The 24,684-nt window shown below is 37.4% G+C and overlaps 1 protein-coding gene across 1 annotated transcript in view; it reads left to right on the forward strand.

Annotated features, from left to right (window-relative positions):
* The window catches only part of DPYD (dihydropyrimidine dehydrogenase), a 916,336-nt gene that overhangs the window by 323,834 nt on the left and 567,818 nt on the right, over positions 1-24,684 (forward strand). The window lies entirely within an intron of this gene.

A 24,684-nucleotide genomic window follows, 5' to 3' on the forward strand; every position in this document is an offset into this window, starting at 1 on the left:
AGTTGATGTAAAACAGCACATGCTGTCATTTGTGCAAAAACAAATAGAGCAATAAGAATATTTACTTGTGTATTGATGAAAATTCCATATTTTAAATGCTATCCAAAAATAAACTTTAAAAAGACAACATGGAAAGGTAACTTTTCACAATGTACCATTTTGTATCTTATCTTTGAACTAAGTGAATATCTTACTTCCCTGGTGGCTCAGACAGTAAAGCGTCTGTCTACAATGCGGCAGACCTGGGTTCGATCCCTGGGTTGGGAAGATCCCCTGGAGAAGGAAATGGCAATCCACTCCAGGACTATTGCCTGGAAAATCCCATGGACAGAGGAACCTGGTAGGCTACAGTCCATGGGGTCGCAAAGAGTCAGACACGACTGAGCGACGTCACTTCACTTCACTTCATATTAAAATGTAACTTTAAAATATTTTCTTTTAAAAACGTGTGATAAGTTTCACTCTCTAGTGTATTATCATCTGATATATATACACAGATATTTGCAACATGTAGAGACCTGATGGAACTTCCCTGGTGGCTCAGACAATAAAGAATCTGCCTGCAATGCAGGAAACCCGAATTCGACCCCTGGGTCGGGAAGATCCCTTAGAGAGGGGAATAGCTATCCACTCTAGCATTCTTGCTTGGGGAATCCCATGGACAGTGGAGCAAGGTGGACTACAGTCCATGGGGTAGCAGAGTCAAACATGACTGAGCAACTAAACAGGCATGCGCATAGCCCTGATAACCAGGATAGAAAGCAGTGGGATGATATTTTAACATTACTCTTTGGTAGTTATACAAAGTTACGGTTCTGTTTCTTGTATCTTAGAGATGGAGGAGCTTGAAAGTTGTAGTTCAAATTTTATAGACATGGCAATCAATAATAACAAATGTTTGTTTGTTTGTTTTATTCTCACTGGTAGTCTTCTTTGCAGAAAGCCGCTGCAGCTAGCTCAAGTAAAGAGTGATTCATAATAAATATAGGACGTGAAATAGAGCCAGACTTTATGGGAAGTGGAAAGAATCAGGGATAGAAATAAAGCTCTTCGTTTCTTGGTGGCCAAATACTCTTGTGTCTGATCTCTCTTTTTGTTTCTGATATCTTCATCCTTTACTTTTCTATACAACTCTTACCTGTGCTTATTGTACTTGTCTCCAGAAGAAGTCCTTAACCTTCTATTAGTACATTACAAATACCAAATTCCCTACTACAGACTGCATACAGTATTTGGATGGACTGGTCAGAGGTTAGGACCTGGATTAAGCATTCATCCTCCATCTAACCAGTTGTGTCCAAAGGAGGATCATTTGGTTTATTCCCAGTGCAAGACTTGGAACAGGCTAAGTAGTGCCATAGGTCTTTTATATTTCATGCATGTGTCAGCTAGACAGTCTTAATCTTCATCTAAGAAAGACAGGGAGGCTAAAACTCACTTTTCAAACTGAAGAGGAAAAGTGAAGCATTGACTTCATAAATAAGCATTTTATGCTAGAAGACCAGCTGCTGGGATCGATCTCTTTAAGGGGTTTTTGACCTCTTAAAGTCATAGCAGGCAAGAATAAACAAGATATTTAAACTTTCTTTCAGACCTCAGAGCTAGAGCACCAGAGTAAAGTATGAGTCACCCTTTTCGGCTATTACTCTATTGGCCTCTGTGCCTTTTCTATAAAAATGACCATTTTATTCACCAAGGGAAAATTTCCACGATACATGGCTGCCGTGAAAGGTCAGGAGCCTCAAGGCAGTGACCATTGTTGCAGATGGAGAGTCTGTCCTAACTTCTCTAGAAATACCAGGGAACCACTTGCACTGGTTAGGCCTTGATGTTGTTATGCAGCCAGTACCATTACAGATACACAGAATCTTTTAACAAAATAAACATGTAAATAAACATACCTCTGCCAGAGGCTGAACACAATACTAAAAACAACCTTAAATGTGCCAACAGAATTGAAAAATGCCTTTTTTTTCCTCCTTAGGAATTTCTTTTTAAAAACAAATCAGTGAATTTGTACTCTTTAAATTCTGCAAGTCACTGTGTAACCTGACTTCATTCATATATATTTAAATATTTTGATGAGTTGTCAGTTATACATGCAGTCTAGATAAAGAGATTCTCTGATGACTGATTGCCCTTGGATTCTTCTGTTTTGATAGGTAACTCCTTATTTATGATACTATAAAAATACAGTTCTGTCCCCATAGTTCAATTAAGTTGAGTAGAATAAGAACCAGCTTTCACATGACTCTTGACCTTATCAGTGTCACTCAGAAATCACAGTGGCTCGCATAGGAATGTGAAGCATCATCTCGTGATGCGTACATGTGTTTGAGGATCTAATTTGGTTATATTTTGTTAATGGAACTTAAACCTCCAGGGGGCTCCTTAAATTAACAATGAGATAATTGGAATCAATGTCATAGCTGAAAATCTTATTTCTTTGTTTACCTACCAATTATATGAAATTAAATACACAGACATACACCACTGAAACTCAAGGACTCAGCTTCATAGACTATTTGTAAGACCGCTGTCTTGTTTTTAATGAGACCATTGATTATTTGATATTGCATATCACTTTAATGATCATCAGGAAAGGAAATTTTTTAAACCTTCAGAAAAGTCAGCTGTTTCTTAGTTACACTTTTTAAAATGCATGGTGCTTGCAATTTCTTATTTCCAAAATGTATATAATAGGAAAAAAAAGATAGGATGGGAAGAAACAGCCAAATATATTTATACAAAATAACAGCTAATGTTAACTACAGCAGTTTTATTTGGTGTCTGAGCCATGGGACAGCAGATAACAAGATAATAGAACATTATTCTTAAATTCAGTACACATACATTTATATTATGATAATAGTGTTATCAATAAAGGGTAAGGAATGAACATTGATTGAATGTTTACATATATCAATCATATATAATGACTTCTTAAATCATTGTGGCAATTCTAGAATAGACAGTCTCATTCTCATCTTATAAATGGAGAGAGCAATAGCTGCCTGGCCGCTGCAGCCCTTGGTTGCAGACTAAGGGTGCTATAATAACCGGAAAAGAGGCTGCAGACCCAGAAGCAATCCCAGGTTTTTGGTGAACGAAATTCCAGACTGATGGGTGGGCACTTAGCTTAAACTCCACAGCATCTCATTTCTTGGAATACAGCCAAAAATGACTAGAGCAGTGCCTTCTGTAATTCAGAGTCAGGGGCCCAGATAGCCTGGGCCTGAAGGCAGTTCTGTTCCAGACTCTCTCTTCAGAAACATATCACTCTCAACAGATCTCTCATGGTGCTTTGTGCCTCTTCACTTTAACACTCCATCTAAGTAAACAGAGCATAGACTGAACACATCCATTCTTTCTGGTTATTTGCATTTTAAGCCTTTTATCTCTAGCTATAGATTGAAAGGCTTTGTCTCCAGTTAAAGGAATTTCAGGCAATTGCAACTAGATGGAGGAGATTAGATTTGGTCCTGAGGGGCTTTTCTTTGTCCCTAAAAATCCTACTCTTGTCAGTTGCACTACACTAGACATGAATAGGTTTTGTTCTGACACTGTTCTATAAGCCCTGTGGAAACATATGTGCCTGCTTTGCCCACCAGTGTTAAATACTGTGAAATACTCACCTACTATTTTTTTGAATCATACTTCTCTGTTTTTCTATTTTATTCTTGGAACTTCAAAGATATCTGTTGGTATCTTTCATATCTTCTACCTGCTTATTCGTTATTTTCTCTTCTGCTTTGTGGATGAATTTTTCAAAATGACTACTAATTATCTTTTTGACATCTTCAGAGCAAGAGGTTTTTTTTTTCCATTTATTGTTATGTTATTAATTGTATTTTATTTCCAGTATTTCATATGAATTTTTTTTCAAATCCGTTGTTTCATATTGAATATTCCTCTTTTTGTATTGGAAAGTTAATACTTTGTTAAGGAAAACCAATATGTAATATTCTATTTTGAACATCCTGGACATACTTATTGTAATGTTTTTGTCAGATTGTTCCATAAAATTAGTTTATTTTTTGTAGTTCCTGTTTTGCATAGTGACTTAGATCATTTTCTGTTTTAGCATTAGAATTCTTTATAACACTTAAAGTTTTTGCAGATTTATTTTTAATAGAATTGAAAGTTTTTGTGTTGGTTTACTTTTCTCTTTCTCTTCATCTGTGCCCTCTCTTCCCTATCCAGTGGTTTTGCAGTTTCCTTATCTGTTCCTCCAGGATTTTAGTCTTGAATCAGATCATTTAAGAGAATCAGAATATGCCACCACCAAATATGCTACTTAGGTATAAGGATTATTTTCAGTTGAAAGCAATTAAGAATCATAGATACAGGAAAAGTACTCTCCTCTTCCCTTATCTCCCTAAAGACAGGACATAAATTTCTCTTCATGAAGTCATACCCTACTCTAGTCATACCCCCCACCATGCCCACCGGGAAAGGAGAGAAGAGGAACTGCAAACCAAAGATTGGAATCAACACTTACCATGAGTTTGCATAAACAGACTTTACTAAAATAACCCTTATTTCCCCCATATATTTCTCAATTGTTTCCCCATAATTTATCTTCCTTTGTTGTTCAAACCTCTTTTCCATTGTTAAAAGAGTATATAAGCCTCCAAGTCTAATTGCCTCATTGAGTTTTGCTTATTTTCCGTGAATGTTAATATTAATGTAACTATTAATGTATGTAAATATTAGTAAAAATCATATTTCTCTGTTAATCTTTTATTGACTGAATTCATAAGATCCAGATGCTGAATCTAAGAAGATAGAACAAAATATTTTCCTTCTTAATATCTTAATAAGGTGTTTGGGAGCTTCTTGCCCAGTGATCTAATGTCTGAAGTGGTTGGCATCTTGGTTTGATCAATGTGAAGAGGCTGTATCTATGCCCAACTATCCCCTCTAGCCCACATTTTAAAATGGCATACTTCTGGTCAGCGGGTTGGCAATGGTTTTGGCCACTTTTAACCGTCAGGTTAGCCCAACCTCAGGCCTAGACTTTCAGGGGAAAGCTGGATCCAGATCTTCATCTCATTTTCAGTACCCTTTACTAGGGCCTTAATTTTGCTTGCTGTTTTATATTTCTATTCATTTTCTGGTCTAAGACGATTTTCATCTTATATTTGACACTGAGTGTTTTCTTTTTTAAAATTTACCTGTTGGCATCATGATTCAAAATTCTCATTAATATGTTTGACCTCACATTTTAGATTTAGCTTTTAGACCTCTTAATTATTATTATTATTTTTTTGAAACTCTTAATCAAAAGCATGTAGTTAGCAATAGAACCAAAGGAGGTAGTGTGGCTTCAGTAAATTTGTTAGTGTTAAAAAAGCATGCCTTACAGTTTTGTGTTAGAATTACTTACATTTTTGAACCTTGGAAAGAAGCCAGGAGCATTTTTTCTTAGTAATGTGCATTTTGCCTATATCCTTAGGCTTTAAAGACTAAACTAAGAATAACCACAAACTGCAAAAATGTTGACTTCTGTGAAACCATTTTGAACATTTCACCTAAAAATAAAACAAATAATGCATCCTCAAACCTACTAATATAGTTTACACAAGTGAAAGTAATGATAGCTGTATTTATATTAAAAATTCTGGGACTATCATTATAAGACTAATGATAACGAGTAACCATTTCAATAAAGCACATACCACCCAATCTGCATGAGTTGAAATTGTGAAAGTCACCAGCAAGATTGGGGCCATTATTTGGCTTAAAAATTTTCTGATGAGAGTCAAACGTGATGAAAAGCAATGGGCACATATGACTTATATTCCAAGAAAGTTTTTTTTTACATATATGTGTATTAAAATATTTTGTTAATCTCATTTATGTCCAGCTTTTGAGTAAGTTTGGCAATATATCTATGTATCTGTAGTCATCTGACTCATTATCTCTATATGCATTTATTATTAAACCTCACAGGAGATAGCAAGATTGTTTACTTAAGCAGTATAATACTAGAGATGGTAGATAGCTCTAGAACACAAGATTACATTGCCAGGATGGCACTATTTATTAAGCTATGATAACGCTAATGTTCCTCTTTGATGTATAGCATGTGCGACTTCAGCTGAACTTGTAGAGAGCCTTAAGGATGTTTCATTGAACATTTAGTATGGCAGCCAGCCAGAATACATTTAGCCTAAGCCCAGATGACGGGCTGGTAATGAGGTAGTGATTGATGACCACAGCTTCCTTATGAAAACCTGCTTGATATGCTGGGGGGGAAATGCATTGCCAGCTCTTTTCACTTCACTCCCTGTTATATTATTTATTTTTACTGTGGAGGAAGTTACATGGTCTTGTGCTTGTGTACCCTTGGCATTAGTTTTAGGTTACAATTGAGTGGTGGTATGGAATTTTAGATGTCCAATCCCATGGCTATATTTATGTATAATTCAAATCTCAATTTCAAAGGAGTCTTTGAAAGTCATTTTTAAAAACTATGGCTGTGTTATCCATAAAATGATCTAATATTCTTATTTTGCATCTTTTAATGGTTATGGTTTCTCTGACTCTTTTATTCCTGTACTGTATTATAAAGATCTCCACAAATTTTTTCCTACTCCCTTAACTTTAAAGAACAAACATTTATCCAAAATTGCAAATTATGTTCAGTAATATTCCACTTTCATTTATTTTTATGCTTTAGTAGTTTGCATATGTGTCCTTTTTCTGAATAAAACATAGAAAAGTTATTAATTCATATCCTCTTTTATATACGAAATTCCTTCAACTTAGTTCTGAATAATGCATTTCTTAGAAGCACATTTTTTTTGTCTATCTCTTTATTGTGTTATGCATTTGATCTCTTACTCTTTGTCAACATAAATCATTTCTCAGATTGGTTTCACGTAAATGCTTATGATTGCAAAATGCCACTTGGTAGAGTGACCACTTTCATTGCCTACTGACCTGGGACAAGGTGGAGCAAGGCGCAAGATTGACATTTCACCCTTAATAAATCTTGCTTGTTGAAATGCCAGCAACAAACAGGGTTTGCTAGATTGACAAGAGAAAATAAACTATGCTCTGAGCTGGTTTGAGAGTGGCTGACTGGGCTTTCAATTTTGCCGATCAGAAGAAGCTTGTGCCTTTTTTTGACTTGCGGTCCTTTGAGTATGGAGTGACTAGCAGAATGCCCAGTACTCTTGATCCCAGTCCCATCATTGGGGTAGCTGAGACAATGACAGTTTGAGGAATGGGAAGTCTTTCTGGGATCCCTCTAAGCCAATCCCTGGGATACCTGTAAGCCACACTAGGTGTGATATCAGCAAAATGAGAATTGGTGAGCTGCTCTCAGAAGCCTGTTATGTACTTACCTTTTTGTTGTTGTTTTGACTACTTTCATTTCTTCAATTATTTATTATGGAACCTAGAATGAAACATATTGAGACAACAGGAGTATTATAGTCCCATTGAGGTTTGCCTTAGCTCTTGAAGCTTTTGATGATACTGCCTATTGAACAGGCTTTCTAAGGAGCAGGAAGCTGTATTACCACTGTGATTCTTTGCTTTGCTCCCCATCAAAAAAATCGTAGCAAGTAGTGCTATACCAAAATGGAAGGCTTATCCCTTCCTATTACAGAACTTATCTTTCATTAATAAGTTGCCTACTACTATTACCACCAAACCATACTGTCTTACTAGAGATAAAGAAACTTGTTATTTACTGGGAAAAGTTTCTAGTAGCAAAAACTTGACCTGAAATGAATTATTTACGGGTTTAGAAGAAAGACTTGCTAAGTCAATGCTACAGCTGAGAAATAAGCCAACACTTTCTCCAAAACAGCTTGAAGCTGACAAAACACTAAGCTCTCAGGTCCTAGAGAAGCAGCAGTTCAGGGCCTTGTTAGCTTCAAGCGGCAGGAGAGACAATACTGGCAGAATGCTCAGAGGAAGGAACGAGGCCCCCAGGAGGAGGATGTGAAGGGAGCTAGAAACAGAGTGACTGAGAAGTCATGGAGAAATAGGGCAGCATCAGATTGACACAGGCAGAGATGTTGGGGCATACAGAGTATTCTAAGGGATTTAAGAAACGAACCAAACAAAATAGACAAAAGTAAGTGGTTCAGGAAGGCAAATGGAAATGAAATAAAATGAAGTGTACAGAAAACTTAGTGTGAAATATTAAGAAATGTTGAGTATAAGAATAATGTTTTTTGTAGTACATTTATATAGTGCTTTATAGCATATTTATATTATTTCATTCAATTCTCACACCCTAGGAATAGATTTCATTATCCCCATTTTCTTGGTGACATATTAAGACTTAAAACTTATAAGATTTAAGATTTATATAAATCATAATGTCATCTAGATCCTAGTTTTTAAAATCCATTCATAGAATCTGCTGTGTACATTCATCTTGGACAAAAGATTACTAATGTTTGAAATAAATTTTTTACTTTTAAGGGGAGTGGGGTGCTATTTTAAAATAGAATTATCAGAAATGGCATCTCTGAGGAGAGTCATTTGCGTAATTGAATTATGTGAGGATGTCAGTCATGCTGATCTTATTGCATTTGATAAAGTATAGCTGTATCAATCTAAAATAAGGAGCTAGGATGAGATGACAGTGGAGAGGCACAGGGTGCACTGAAAGAAATAATGCCTCTACAAGCAGCCTTCAAACTATGACGGATGCTCCCTGAATGCTCCAGTTACCAGACCCCTGGGATAGAATAGCTCTGAGGCAAGTATCCAACACTGCCTCTCAGAATCACTAGCAGGTCTGAGCTCATTACTCACGGGTTAACTTTTTAGAAAACACCTCTTGTTTTTTTTCTTCCCTTTCCCAACTCCTGTCCTCAACCCCCAAGGATATAATCATCTCCCAAGTAAAGTACTTGCAATTGATTTCTTGTCTCAGGCTTTGTTTCTGGGAAAACCTAAACCAACTGGTAGCAACCTAAGTGGTAAAAAGATGCTAGATCTAGCATGTGACTTAGAGATGGACTGATAGCTTTTACTACTAGAAAAGTTATGGAGTGGTAGGAAAATGGAAAAACAAATAAGTCAGTGATTTGCATTTTTTTTTTTTTACAAAAAAAGATAGCTATTAACTTAAAAAAGCAGTAATAATATCTAGTATATATGAGAGTTTGCTAATTGCTAGACACTCTTCTAGTGTTAAGTCAAATGAATTATACTTATCTCCTCATGATTGTGATTCCTAGTTGAAAATCCATCCCAGGTTATTTCCTTAGTATGTAGAGGCTAGGATTTGAACACAGGTGTCTAGTTTTAAAGCCTAACTATGTAACCACTATGCTCTTTTGCATGTAATATATGGGCCATAAAACAGCACAGTCACACATTAGTATTTACTACTTCTGTTTGCTTACAATGAAATGAGAGTAATGGCATTGAAACATGTATACTATCATGTAAGAAACAAATCGCCAGTCTATGTCCGATACAGGATACAGGATGCTTGGGGCTGGTGCACGGGGATGACCCAGGGAGATGTTATGGGGAGGGAGGTGGGAGGGGGGTTCATGTTTGGGAATGCATGTACACCCGTGGTGGATTCATGTCAATATATGGCAAAACCAATACAGTATTGTAAAGTAAAATGAAGTAAGAATAAAAATTAAAAAAAAAAAAAAGAATTTTTCTTCTTCTAACCATATTTTTGCATATATAAGTCATTTTGAAAATCTTAAGTAGTGTTTGGCTACCACCTCCCAAATCATCGCTGTTCTCATCTCCTAAAAATTGTAAAGAGGTATTATTTATTATCATTATTGTTATTATTGGCAAGCTTCCTAAGTGGTACTAGGTTTCCTATAATTAACTGTTATTTGATACAATTGTTTGAGAATATTGCTATGTGCTTGATTGCAGGACCTACAGCAGCAGGCAAAACATAGGATGCCAAACACATTTTTCCATATTACTAGCTGATTTTCAAATGACAATTTAACCATTAATGTCTGAGTTTTGTTTTGTTTTGTTTTGTTTTTTACTCTTTGGCTTACACAATAAAAGAATCACTGTGCATACTGGGTGATAGCTAGGGATCGAATATGCATCAAGATTCATAGAAGAATAATGAGTATTCATTGGGAGTGACCTTTAGCAGGCTATGGAAGTAGATTCCTGGACTCAGATGATAAAGAATCCGCCTTTAATGCAGGAGTCCCGAGTTTGATCACTGGGTTGGGAAGACTCCCCTGGAGAAGGAAATGACAACGCATTCCAGTATTCTTGTCTGGGAAATCCCATGGACAGAGGGGAGGGGCCTGGACAGCTACAGTCCATGGGGTCACAAAAGAGTTGGACATGACTTAGTGACTAACACACACCTTAGCTCCTCTTTGCTTTCTGCCATAAGGGTGGTGTCACCTGCCTATCTGAGGTTATTGACATTTCTCCCGGCAAACTTGATTCCAGCTTTCCCGATTTGGAGCCAGTCCATTGTTCCATGTCCAGTTCTAACTGTTGCTTCTTGACCTGCATAAAGGTTTCTCAGGAGGCAGGTAAGGTGGTCTGGTATTCCCATCTCTTTAAGAATTTTCCGCAGTTTGTTGAGATCCACACAGTCAAAGGCTTTAGTGTAGTCAATGAATCAGATGTTTTTCAGAATTCTCTTGCTTTTTCTGTGATCCAACAGATGTTGACAATTTGATCTCTGGTTCCTCTGCCTTTTCTAAATCCAGCTTGTACACGTGGAAGTCCTCAGTTCATGTACTGGTGAAGCTTAGCTTGGAGGATTTTGAGCATTACTTTGCTAGCATTGGAATGACTACAATTGTGCAGTAGTTTGAACTCATCAGTGACCACAGGACTGAAAAAGGTCGTGAGTTTGATCAAGCTCTGGGAGATGGTGAAGGAGAGGGACATCGATGTGTTGTAGTCCATGCGGTCACAAAGAGTCGGACACGTCTGAGCAGCTGAGCAACATTGGTACCAAAAAACCTGAGAAATTGAACAGCAGGAGGGTGATCTGGAAGGATGTCTGAAACAATATGAGTTGCCACCAGCTGGCTCCTCATGCTGTCAGTTTATAATACAGCAAGGAGTGATTAGGTGTGTAACAGCAGCTTACTAAACTGGAAGAGACAGTTGAAATGATTATAGTTAATACATTATTGTTGTTAATATTTAAATATAGAGTTTCATTAATCCTGAAAGGCATTGTGTTGTAAATTAAAGGATGTAGGCTTTGGATCCAAATCCTGGATCTGCCGCTTAGTGAATATTTTAACTTGGGAAGTTACTTCAACCAATTTAAGCTCCAATTTTTCCTTAAATAAACTAGAAACAACACATTAATATTTCATTAGATGCTATGGCTTCTAATGTGGCTTCCCTGGTAGCTCAGCTGGAAGAGAATCTACCTGCAAGGCAGGAGATCCTGGTGCAATTCCTAGGTCAGAAAATCTCCTGGAAAAGGTATAGACTATCCACTCCAGTATTCATGGGCTTCCCTGGTGGTTCATACAGTAAAGAATCAGCCTGCAATGCAGGGGGCTTGGGTTCGATCCCTGGGTTGGGAAGATCCCCTGGAGGAAAGCATGGCAACCCACACCAGTATTCTTGCTTGGAGAATCCCCATGGATTCAGCCTGGTGGACTGAAGTTCATGGGATCACAAAGAGTCAGACATGACTAAGCGACTCAACATAGCACCAATTCTGTGGAAACTGAATATATGTCATCTCGAAAATACCTATGTCTTCCCGGATGGTACAATCATAAAGAATCCATCTACCAGTGCAAGGGGTGCAGGTTTGAACCCTAGGTTGGGAATATCCCTTGGAGAAGGAAATGGCCACCTGCTCCTATATTCTTGCCTGGGAAATCCCATGGACAGAAGAGCCTTGCAGGCTACAGTCTATGAGGTTGCAGAGTTGGACACAGCTGAGCAACTGAGCACACAGAAAATAGCTGGCACATAATATGTATCTCAAGAATTATATTTAGTTCTCCTCCAATCTCTCCCCTGTCTGTGTCTTTTCATTTTGACAATTGTCAAGCTAATACAGAAAGGAAGCATGATAAGACTTGATCCCTCTCACCTCTGCAAACCAGGCAAATATTAACAACTGATACCAATTTAACATTGTTTTAGAAGACTTTTGTGTATGTTGGAAATATAGACATCATATTTAGAAACTATAGACTGAAATAGAAATGTGAGAGAGAACACAAACCTATTTTCAGTTAGGCAGGGGGTTTTGGAGGGGCATAGAAGCCATTCCTTGTTTGTTTGTTGTTGTTTTTTTTCCCCTGTCATTTGTAGTAACCAGTGGTAGGCATTGAAAGTATTCACTCCCAAATTAAATCAAGATTAAAATCATCTTAAACTAAAGTGCCTGAAGTAGCTGGATATTTGCATGATATTTTCCCCATTACTTTAATAATTGTTTTCTCATTTAAGATATGTTGGTGTCATTGACATTTAAAAATAATTACAACTTTGACTAGAGCTTAAAACATTTTTTCCTATTGATTTGTTTCAACAAACATTAATGAAGCACTGACAAATGCAGGAGACTCTGGGCTTGGCACTGTGGGAAATATAAACTTATTCACTCAACAATATTAATATATTTCTTGCTATATTTCAGGATCACAGAGAGTGAAAAAAAAGAAGGAAGTGGTCTCAGATTTCACTGTGGCTTCAGGCTAGTAGGTGCACAGACAAGAGGATAAGTGTTTTTTTTTTTTTTTAATCATTGATTTCTTAAATGACCTCAAGAGGGCAATGATTTATCTGTTGAGGGATTTATCATCTGCTACAGCCTGCATGAGGTCCCTCCTCCATTTTCCCAGTAACTTTTGAGATGTCAGGATTATTGTACAAATTTGCAAAACTTCAGAATTTAAAATTATTGTGTAAATTATTGTTTTATCATTATATTAACTTTCTAAAGTTAGTGTGGTAACAGAGTACCACAGATGGGTGGCCTAAACAGCACAGTGTGTTTTCCCACAATTTTGGGGGCTAGAAGTCTGAGATCTAGATGTCAGTATGGTTGGTTTCCTGAGTCCTAGCTCCATAGCTTGTGGATGGCTATCCTCTCCCTGTGTCAGTCTTCCCATGCTCTTTTCTCTGTGCATTTTTATTGTCTTAATTTCCTTTTCTAATAAGGATACCAGACATAATGGATTAAGACCTATCTCATGACTTTAACTTCATTTTAGCTTAGCTACCTCTTTGAAGACCCTATCTCCAAATCCAGTGGCATTTTGGCTGTTGAAGTTTGGGACTTCAACACATGACTTTTGCAGCACAAAATTCAGGTCATTATCATTACTATCCTGGATATCATCTACAATTAAACTATCATAATTCTATATCCTTTTTTTCTTTTGTTTATCTGCTATTACTCTAATCCAGATGTTTATACATGTTAATATTTTCTCTTGATGACAGCCTCTCTATATCACAATTTCTTTTTTTATTTCATCCGTTCAACTAAAATTATCTTCCTTAATAGTTCTTTTAATTATATTGTGTCCCTTATCAAAAACCCCCTCATTAAAATGCTTCTGTTGCCCAGAGCTCACTTTCTGGGGTCTTGGTAACAACTGAACACTCTATGGTAACAATTTTATTTCTAATTATTCTGTACTGAATCGTCTCTACTCTAGATTGGTCATTCTTTTCACTTTCTGATATTCCACCTTCGAACTTGTTCTGGTCTGTTTGGCTAAAGTAGTGTATGATAGGTTTCCTCACTATTAAGTTACTCTTTTTCTCTCTTTTCATACTCTTTGGAAGGAAGTCACTGTAAGCAGGCCATACTTAAAAGCTGAGGAGTTACCCTTCCCTTTTTGAGAATAGAATATCTGCATAAATTATTTAGAATTAGTCTGTGTGAAGATTTGCCTATTCTGCCTGATTATTTATTTACATAATCATTTATTTATATAAGGGTGGACTCATGGATACTTATTTTGTGCTCTGGGATATAATCTAATATTAGGTATATTATATAGAATATATTTATTTTGTAATTTTTCCATCTGTGGCCATTAGAAGTTCTTTAAGTTGGTTCCAGTGTTTCTTTGATATATCCCCATTATCTAGGGAGTGTGTGTATGAGTGTGTGTATTTGTGTTTTTATCATTTAACTTCTAGCACTACAAGAGACTATAGGCATTTCTTGTGTGATTTTGACCCTAGTCCTGGAATCAGCCATTTTGCCAAGGTCCTTTTACTAAAACCAAGATCTCAGAGCTAAGCATGCAAATTGCTATTGCAATACCGCTGCTTCTAGGACCTCTTAACTGACAGAACAAAATAAGATACATGTATATGCTTACCTGTGTACATACATATACCTATAAATATATAATCATCTGTATCTGTAAGCACTTTCCCGATGGCTCAGATGGTAAAGAATCCGCCTGCAATGTGGGAGACCCGGGTTCGATCCCTGAGTCGGGAAGATCCCCTGGAGAAGGAAATGGCTACCCACTCCAGTATTCTTGCCTGGAGAATTCCATGGACAGAGGAGCCTGGTTGGCTACCCACTGTGGGGTCACAAAGAGTCGAACATGACTGAGTGACTAACACTTTCACTTTCATACTAATTTGAACATGAATATATATTCTTGTCTCCCTCTCTAATTCAGGGCCACTCAGTCATTTTAGCATCTTCCCTTTATTTGCTCGTATCTTCCTACACCTCCTATGTGAGAAAGCTGACTCCCATCATCTGTCACTGATTTGCCTAATTGTTCAGTTCCAGTGTACATGTATGTATGCTAAGTCGTTTCAGTCATGTCTACTCTTTGCGACTCTCTGGACAGTAGCTCACCAGGCTCCTCTGTCCATAGGATTCTCCAGGCGAGAATGCTGGAGTGGATTGACATGCCCTCCTCCAGGGGATCATTCCAGACCCAAGGATCAAAGCCCTGATTCTTACATCTCCTTCCCTGGCAGGTGGGTTCTTTACCACTAGTACCACCCGGGAAGCCCCAGTGTACATGTGTAGTAGTATTCAAATGACCTATATCCCTATCGTAACTCACTAATATAAAATAATATGGAAGTACCATGGACATGTGATTTCCCAGGCAGCTCAGTGGTAAAGAACCTATCTGCTAACATAGGAGCCACAGAAGACACGGGTTATATCTCTGAGTTTTGAAAATCGCCTGGAGTAGGAAATGGCAGCCCATTCCAGTATTCTTAGCTGGCAAATCCCATGGACAGAGGAATCTGGTGGGTTACAGTCTGTAGGGTTGCAAAGAGTCAGACATGACTGAGCACACACATGCACGTGCATGCACCAGGTACCTATCATATTTCTGTATTACTCAAAGTACCTAGAAGAGTGATACATTTATAGTAAGTTCTCAGTGTTTATGCTGGAAATAGTTAATATGTTTAATACTCAAAATTCTTTGATATCCAGAGACATTCAGCTTCTTGCAATGCTGGCATGACCATCATTATGAATTTAGGTACTCTAATACTGTAGATGTACAAATTTGCCAATTATTAGATAATTGAGTTTGAAGTAAATATGGTATGTCTCTTAATGGGATGAAAACTTCTAATTATCCAATTTCATATAAAACTATAATACTTTTGCAAGTGGGAGGCGGATTTTTTATTAAAAAATTATAGTAAAAATTGAACCATAAAGGTGTAATTAAAATGATTAGAGAAAGGCAAAAGTATTCAGGAAGCCTAAAGCTTAAATCTCCATGTGTTTGGAGACTAAAGAATTAAAGTGTATGTTAATAAAAGTCATACAATAGTGAATAATATAAAAAAATAAATATGGATTTCTGGTCTGATGTGTGATAGTGTAAGCTATTTGAAGTTTAAGTGAAATGTTTTGGCCAATTTTATTTACCTGTTTCTAAGAAGATGATATAGAAATGTTCTTATAAACCATGAGATGTTTACTAAATATATTCAAACAGATCTGAGAACGCCAGTACATAAAAACTTTAAGATTAATGTCCTATAGATACCCTGAGATAGTGATGTTGTCAAATAGCCCTGGAACCTGAGTTTGATTCATAGTAATAATTCCAGAGTTCCTGTATATTTTTTTTTACTTATGCTGGGGAATTTTGCCTAACTATAAAGTTCAATAAAAAACAATGACTAAATCAGTTCTCATAGTGTTCAGCTATTTTGTGTTTAGAATCAATTGTGGCAATCACAGATGTTTGATTTTGATTTAACTTACCCAGATCTATTTTTCAACATGAGAAAAAGCTGTCAAACAGTATATAAACTTAAAAATGCTTTAAGTCTAGAAATTAATGTTGACATTTAAAATATCCATTTTTAATGGATAAAAATTGCTTCCAAATTTCCTGGAAACTAAGTGAAATTAGACTTTGTATATATGTAAGTGCTTCTTAGGTGGTGCTAGTGGTAAAGAATCTGCCTGCCAGTGTAGGAGACACAAGAGACTCAGATTCAGTCCCTCGGTCTGGAAGATCCCTGGAGAAGGAAATGGCAACCCACTCTAGTATTCTAGTCTGAAAAATTCCATGGTCAGAGGATCCTGGTGGACAGACCAGGAGCCATGGAGTCACAAAGAGTCGGACACAACTGAGTGTGGCACATATATGTTAAAAAAATTGAAAAAAAATACCAAGATTAAGGAAGGAAACAAAAACTTTTTAAAGGAATAAGAAACACAGCTGCTGAATTGTTAATACTGGTCAATATTGTAACCAATGGTTCTAACATTATCTTTAGTTAGTTTCTCTTGCATTGATTAAAACATGGATATAGATTGAATATATGTAATATATTTGAAAGAGAAGTAGATTGTTTTTTCAGAGTTCTCATGTGACATTCTGAACAATTAAGTACAAAAGTACTACAAAAGTAGACTTAATTCCAATATAATGGAAAGTAGTTAATTTGTTATCTTTACATAATTCTTAATGTGTAGGCAAGTGAATCAATACAGAATACTGTATTTTATCATGACAGCCAGCATATCCATTTTGATTATAAACTGATAGTTGTCAGCTTGATATAAATAAGATTCTTGAATATAATTTGTTATCAATTGTCTAGGAATAATTTTATTAAACATCTCTAGCAATTCTAAGAGAAATGAAAATATGTTTTGAATACCTAATTTTGATTGGGAACCAAACAATTAATTGGTTATGTTTCTATATAAGATTAGATTTTGTGAATTAACAATATGTATAAAACAAAGTACTAACACTTTGTCAAAGAATCCATATAACAACCCAGTGATGCGATATATTAGTCTGTTATAGACTGGAGTATATATGAAGATGAATAAAAACATCTTCATTGAACTACATACTAGTTGTAAAGTTGAGACATAAAACTACATCCTCTGATGTTTCTGGGCTTCCCTCATAGCTCAGTCAGTAAATCATCTGCCTGCAATGCAGGAGACCTGCGTTCAATTCCTGGGTCGGGAAGAAACCCTGATGAAGGAAATGGCAACCCACTCCAGTATTCTTGCCTGGAGAATCCCATGGACATAGGAGCCTGGTGGGCTGCAGTCCATGGGGTCACAAGAGTCGGACACGACTTAGCAACTAAAACCACCTGATGTTTCTGGTCCATTATGATTTCTTCCATGCTGCACAGCCTATGACTTGATTTGGTTCACTGACAAAAACTAAGTAGTGGTCTATAAGCAAGGAACCCTGTGCTGCAGGCTGAGCTGTGCCTTTCAGGGGTCAGTGATTATAGTACCATGATTGAAATGGTGCTCCTGAAGCCTGACGATCTGAATTGAAATCTATTTACTTCTGAAGTGTATGACCACCTGGGTTCAAGTTCTGCGTGGTCTGTAGCAGTGCCATTGACAGTGTAACCATTGACTGGTGCCAGACTCTGAAGTAGTTGTTACCGATCAATGATAAACTGGTGTTTATGTTCACGTCTGATGAATCAAATAATAAAATATCAGTGCATATATTTGTATGCTTGCTGTTTTTTCAATTCATATTTCTAGTAATTTATTTTTATATTGTTTTACCAAAGTTATTTTCTGAAGTAGATTTGAGTTAAAGACTGCCCCGTCACTGTAGAGAGTTTGAGAAACACTGATCTAGAATGGCAATAGTGATGCTTCCATTTTCTCATCAGTGAAATGGGACAAAAGCAAACCAGGGGAAGGACTTTCATACAATTTAGGTGACAACATACAAAAGGGTCTACTGTAGCACCCCCAAATTCTTTCTCTGTATACTTCTCTATTTGGTTTCTTATGCAGTTATTAGAACGACAACAGATCTGGCCATGGTATGACCTATGTTTGGGTGGGAACAAGGGGCAAACCAAGAGTCTTTCAAGAGAAGGTAGGTTGAGACTTCGTTTTTTCATAAAAATTGATTCTTACTTCAGGGTGAGAACTGATGGTTTAATGCTGTGTTTAGTCGCTCAGTTGTGTCCAAGTCTTTGCGACCCCATTCAGGATTCTCCAGGCCAGAATACTGGAGTGGGTTGCCATGCCCTCCTCCCAGGGATCTTCCCAACTCAGGGATTGAACCCAGGTCTCCAACACTGCAGGCAGATTCTTTACCAACTGAGCCACCAGGGAAGCTTGATGTAAATATGAGTTACCTCTTATCTGCTTCCAGCTGAGGGGCTAGGGTGGAGATTGGACTTTCTCTCAAGCTCTTATGTGATGCAAATACTTCAGATTTGCAGACCTTGCTTAGAGAAGCAAGGATTTAACAAGGGTTGTTTATCTGGTACACCTTTCCTCCTAAGTGTTTGGCAGAAGACACCCTACTCAGAGAAAGAACCTCCTGCAAATTTTCTGTAACCATCCCTAGGTCATAAAAGTTTCATCCTCAATCAGTCTGGTCATCCTTTAATAGTATTTTTCACTGGATATGTACACTACCAAAAGTCAAAGATCCAACAAAGCTAAGGTCTAGAAATTCTAGTGTAAATGTGACTTTATTAAAGTTTAATTTTTTTTTTTTTTTGATGCTAACTTGCAGATATGGATAAGACAGGTCTGTTTTAGTCACCATATCTTATGGATCTAGAAGCCTGGTAAAAGGCTTATAACTGTGCCTTAAATCAATAGCCCATTGTCAATGAACTTCATTTTATTGTGGCCTGGTTTACTGTTCTTGTATAGGCGTTTTCAAAACTGAAGCAGCCCGGCTAGCTCAGTTGGTAGAGCATGAGACTCTTAATCTCAGGGTGAGCTTCTCTGGTGGCTCACCAGAGAGTGAAGTGTCTGCCTGCAGTGCGGGAGACCCAGGTTCAATCCCTGGGTTGGGAGGATCTCCTAGAGAAGGAAATGGCAACCCACTCCAGTATTCTTGCCTGGAGAATCCCACGGATGGAGGAGCCAGGTAGGCTACAGTCCATGGGGTCGCAAAGAGTCGGACATGACAGAGAGACTTCACTTTCACTTTTCAAAACTTACTTCTTTGGAGTCGTGGGCTTGACGTTTTAGTGAAGAAAAGTGTGAGAGCTGTAAACACGCACATTGTGTATGTGTGTGTTTCTTCATAGTTTAGCCTCATCTCAGTGTGTAGGAATTGAGTCTTTGGGTCGTTTATGAATTATGAAAGGCAAGAAGGAGTGGTGGGAAGGAGGAAGGAAAGGAGAAAAGATGCAAGGAGGATGGGAGAGAGAGAAAGAGGGAAAAAGAAAGAAAAAAATTTTATAACTTTATTTTAGAACAAATCTCTGGTCTCATTAACTTAGGAATTTTAATAAAAGAGCAGGATATTCATTCTTTGAGCTTTCCTTTTTTCAATAGCATTAAAATTGAAATGAAAAATTTAAATGTTGAAAATTGTGCCAATCATTCCCCTGGGATATATATATATGTATACACACACACACATATATATAAGCAATACAAATATATAGTTTGTATGAATCAGTTTTCTCCTTATTGTGTCATCACAAAGTAATTTGAGCTGATATGTGAGTAGTGACATTTATTAATATTTCTTATTCTTAGATTTATAATATTGCCATGCTTGGAAATTTGGGTTCTAGCACAATATCCAAATTATTTTTATAAATAATTAAGTGAACAATAGGTAACTATCCAGAGTCTCTGTATTGTCCCTCTGGTCTCTGAATAGTAATCCTATTTTGTCTCAGAAAGATAATGTTTTGAAGAAGTATTCTTTTCTTAGAATAATTTTGAATCTCATTATCCTAAAATTACATTCGTATACTTGAATATTAAAATAAAAAAGGATGAATCATTCACATATGTAGGGAGCTTTTCTTTTATGATGCTGAGAAAAAGTGTGAAAGTAAATGAAAAATGAAGAAATAACTGAATTTACCATTCCTTCATTAGACTAAAATTTATTGAGTACCTACTGTGTACTAAGCAAAAAGTATACAGAGAATAACAAAGCAGGGACTTCTCCGTAAGGAATTCAAAGACAAAAAAAAAAAAAAAAATTAGAGTGTAAAAATTGGTAAAATAGACTGAAACACTGGTTATGTAATAATAATGAAGAGGGGGGATACAGAGGGGGAATTTCATATCTCACTTTGAGGTAGGGGTTGAGACTGATCTATAAATCTTCTCAAAGATATTGGTTTATCATTTGCTTCTTAAAGAAAAGATAAGAAATAACTAGACAAAAAGGGAGGGCAGGACATTCAATCAGAGAGAATCAAAATAATATGTGGAGAAATGAGAAGGGATATTGTATTCAGGATACTACACAATGAAAGTCAAATTGGTCTATAGGAAGTGAAGTGTAGTTATTAAAAGATTGGGAGATGTGAGACTAAAATTCAAACAACTTGAGTAAGGGTTTTCTATTCCATGCTAAGGAGTTAAAGGAGGGGAGTCCCTGATCAGTGACAAACTTTCCGTTTCTCTCTGCCAGTATTGAATGATTCCACTAAAGTGAGCTACAAGCAGGAAGATCAGTTTGGGAGATTATTTTTGTCAGCCAGGAAACAGGGCCTATACTATGGCAGTGAGACTGAGGTTAACTTGAGAAATTAAGTCAAAACAAGTAGGATTTTGTGATTTAATATGTAAAATGGGGTTTGATGAAGAAGGAGATGTTCAGGTGAATGATTCCTACTTTTCTGCCTAGCTGATGAGCTGGGTATTTGGTGTGTACCTTGCAGTATTTTTTCGTTTTTTACATGAAGCCATGCATCAAATCAATATTGGTCAGTGTGAGTTCTCAGCATACTGTCTCATAGTAGGTGCTGTATAAATATATTTTGAATGACTGCTAACCTTACATTTCATAAAAGGAAAGGTAGATCAATATTATATTTTAGGAGGAAAATGGGTCAAATTGTGCACATAATGAATTTGATGTGATATTAGGCCAAGCAGTGGAAAATGTTCAGTAAGTAGTTGTGTATATGGATATATGATCTTTTTAAACAAGAATCATGTCTTAATCACATTTTTTCATTCACTGGAGCACTGTTTATATAGCTTTTTAAATGTGTGTTAACTTGAATCATACTTGCCAACAATATTCAAGGAGTATTTCAGAGTTTAGCAGCCTAAGCTATTAATCGTTCTTTGTAGCTCAGCTGCTCAGTCATGTCCAACCATTTGTGACCACATAGGCTGCAGCCTGCCAGTCTCATCTATCCATGGGATTTTCCTAGCAAGAAGGCTGGAGTGTGTTGCCATTTCCTCCTCCAAATGGTTCTTTTAAGTACATATGAAATATCTGAAATGGTTTTAGATTTGTAGAAGCCTGAAATCTGTATGCAGGTCAGGAAGCAACAGTTAGAACTGGACATGAAAAGACTGACTGGTTCCAAATAGGAAAAGGAGTACGTCAAGGCTGTCATTGTCACCCTACTTATTTAACTTATCTGCAGAGTACATCATGAGAAACTCTGGGCTGGAGGAAGCACAAGCTGGAATCAAGATTGCCGGGAGAAATATCAATAACCTCAGATATGCAGATGACACCACCCTTATGGCAGAAAGTGAAAAAGAACTAAAGAGCCTCTTGATGAAAGTGAAAGAGGAGAGTGAAAAAGTTAGCTTAAACCTCAACATTCAGAAAATGAAGATCATGGCATCTGGTCCCATCCCTTCATGGCAAGTAGAAGGTGAAACAGTGGAAAGAGTGTTAGACTTTATTTTTGGGGATTCCAAAATCACTGCAGATGGTGATTGCAGCCATAAAATTAAAAGACGCTTACTCCTTGGAAGGAAAGTTATGACCAACCTAGACAGCATATTAAAAAGCAGAGACATTACTTTGCCAACAAAGATCTGTCTAGCCAAGGCTACGGTTTTTCCAGTGGTCATGTATGGATGTGAGAGTTGGAGTATAAAGAAATCTGAGCGCAGAAGAATTGATGCTTTTGAAATGTGGTGTTGGAGAAAACTCTTGAGAGTCCCTTGGACTGCAAGGAGATCCAACCAGTCCATCCTTAAGATCAGTCCTGGGTGTTCATTGGAAGGACTGATGGTGAAGCTGAGACTCCAATACTTTGGCCTCCTGATGTGAAGAGCTGACTCATTTGAAAAGACCATGAATCTGGGAAAGATTGAAGGCAGGAGGAGAAGGGGACGGCAGAGGAAAAGATGGTTGGATGTCATCACTGACTCAATGGACATGGGTTTGGGTGGACTCCCTGGGCTTACACGAACTCATGTCCGTCGAGTTGGTGATGCCATCCATCCATCTCATCCTCTGTCATCCCCTTCTCCTCTTGCCTTCAATCGTTCCCAGCATCAAGGTCTTTTCCAGTGAGTCCTTTCTTGGCATCAGGTGGCCAGGGTATTGGAGTCTCAGCTTCAGCATCAGTCCTTTCAATGAACATTCAGGACTGATCTGCTTTAGGATGAACTAGTTGGATCTCCCCACAGTCCAAGGGACTCTCAAGAGTCTTCTCCACCACCACAGTTCAAAATGATCAATACTTCTGTGCTCAGCTTTCTTTATAGTCCAACTCTCACATCCATACATGACTACTGGAAAAACCATAGCTTTGACTAGCCGGACTTTGTCAGCAATGTAATATCTCTGCTTTTTAATATGCTGTCTAGATTTGTCACAGTTTTTCTTCCAAAGAGCAAGCATCTTTTAATTTCATGGCTGCAGTCACCATCTGCAGTGATTTTGGAGCCCAAGGAAATTAAGTCTCTCACTGTTTCCAGTGTTTCGCCATCTATTTGCCATGAATGATGGGACCAGATGCCATGATCTTAGTTTTCTGAATGTTGAGTTTTAAGCCAACTTTTTCACTCTTCTCTGTCACTTTCATCATGAGGCTCTTTAGTTCTTCAGGCAGTCTGTCAGATCTAATCACTTGAATCTGTCACTTCCAATGTATAAGTGTAAGGGATTTGATTTAGGTCACACCTGAATGGTCTAGTGGTTTTCCTTACTTTCTTTGATTTAAGTCTGAATTTGGTAATAAGAATTTCATAATCTGAGCCACAGTCAGCTCCCGGTCTTTATTTTTTTTTTTTTTGCTGACTGTATAGAGCTTCTCCATCTTTGGCTGCAAAGAATGCAGTCAGATTTTGGTATTGACCATCTGGTGATGTTCACGTGTAGAGTCTTCTCTTGTGTTGTTGGAAGAGTGTGTTTGCTATGACCAGTGTGTTATCTTGGCAAAACTCTATTAGCCTTTGATATGATTCATTTTGAACTTCAAGGCCAACTTTGCCTCTTACTCCAGGTATATCTTGACTTCCTACTTTTGTATTCCAGTCCCCTATAATGAAAAGGACATCTTTTTTTTTTGGTGTTAGTTCTAGAAGGTCTATGAACTAGAAGGTTAGTTTTATGAAGGTTCTATGTAAACCTGTTCAACTTCAGGTTCCTCAGCATTACTGGTCGGGGCATAGACTTGGATTACTGTGATATTGAATGGTTTGCCTTGGAAATGAACAGCGATCCTTCTGTCGTTTTTGAGATTGCATCCAAGTACTGCATTTCAGACTGTTTTTGACTATGATGGAAACTCCATTTTTTCTAAGGGATTCTTGCCCACAGTAGTAGATACAATGGTCATCTGAGTTAAATTCACCTATTCCAGTCCACTTCAGTTCACTGATTCCTAAGATTTCGATGTTCACTCTTGCCATCTCCTGTTTGACCACTTCCAGTTTGCCTTGATTCATGGACCTAACATTCCAGGATCCTACGCAATAGTCCTCTTTTCATTATCAGACCTTGCTTCCATCACCAGTCACATCTACAACTGGGTGTTGTTTTTGCTTTGGCTGCTTTTGTTCATTTCTTCTGGAGTTATTATCCACTGATTTCCAGTATCATGTTGAGCACCTACTGACCTGGGGAGTTAATCTTTCAGTGTCCTATCTTTTTGGCTTTTCATACTGTTCATGGGGTTCTCAAGGCAAGAATACTGAAGTAACTTGCCTTTCCCTTCTCCAGTGGACAACATTTTGTCAGAACTATCAACCATGACCCGTTCATCTTGGGTGGCCCTATTAGGTATGGCTCATAGTTTCATTGAGTTAGACAAAGCTGTGGTCCTGTGATCAGACTAGTTAGTTTTCTGTGATTGTGGTTTTCAGTCCCTCTGCCCTCTTTTGGATAAGGATAAGAGGCTTATGGGAGAGACTTGACTGAGGGGGAAACTCTGTCTTATTCTGATGAGTGGGGCCATACTCAGTAAATCTTTAATCCAAGTTTCTTTTGAAGGCTGGGGCTGTCTTCCCTCCCTGTTGTTTGACCTGAGGCCAAACTTTGGTGGAGATAA

The sequence above is a fragment of the Oryx dammah genome, unplaced genomic scaffold (assembly GCF_014754425.2).
Source record: "Oryx dammah isolate SB20612 unplaced genomic scaffold, SCBI_Odam_1.1 HiC_scaffold_28, whole genome shotgun sequence".
Classification (NCBI taxonomy): domain Eukaryota; kingdom Metazoa; phylum Chordata; class Mammalia; order Artiodactyla; family Bovidae; genus Oryx; species Oryx dammah.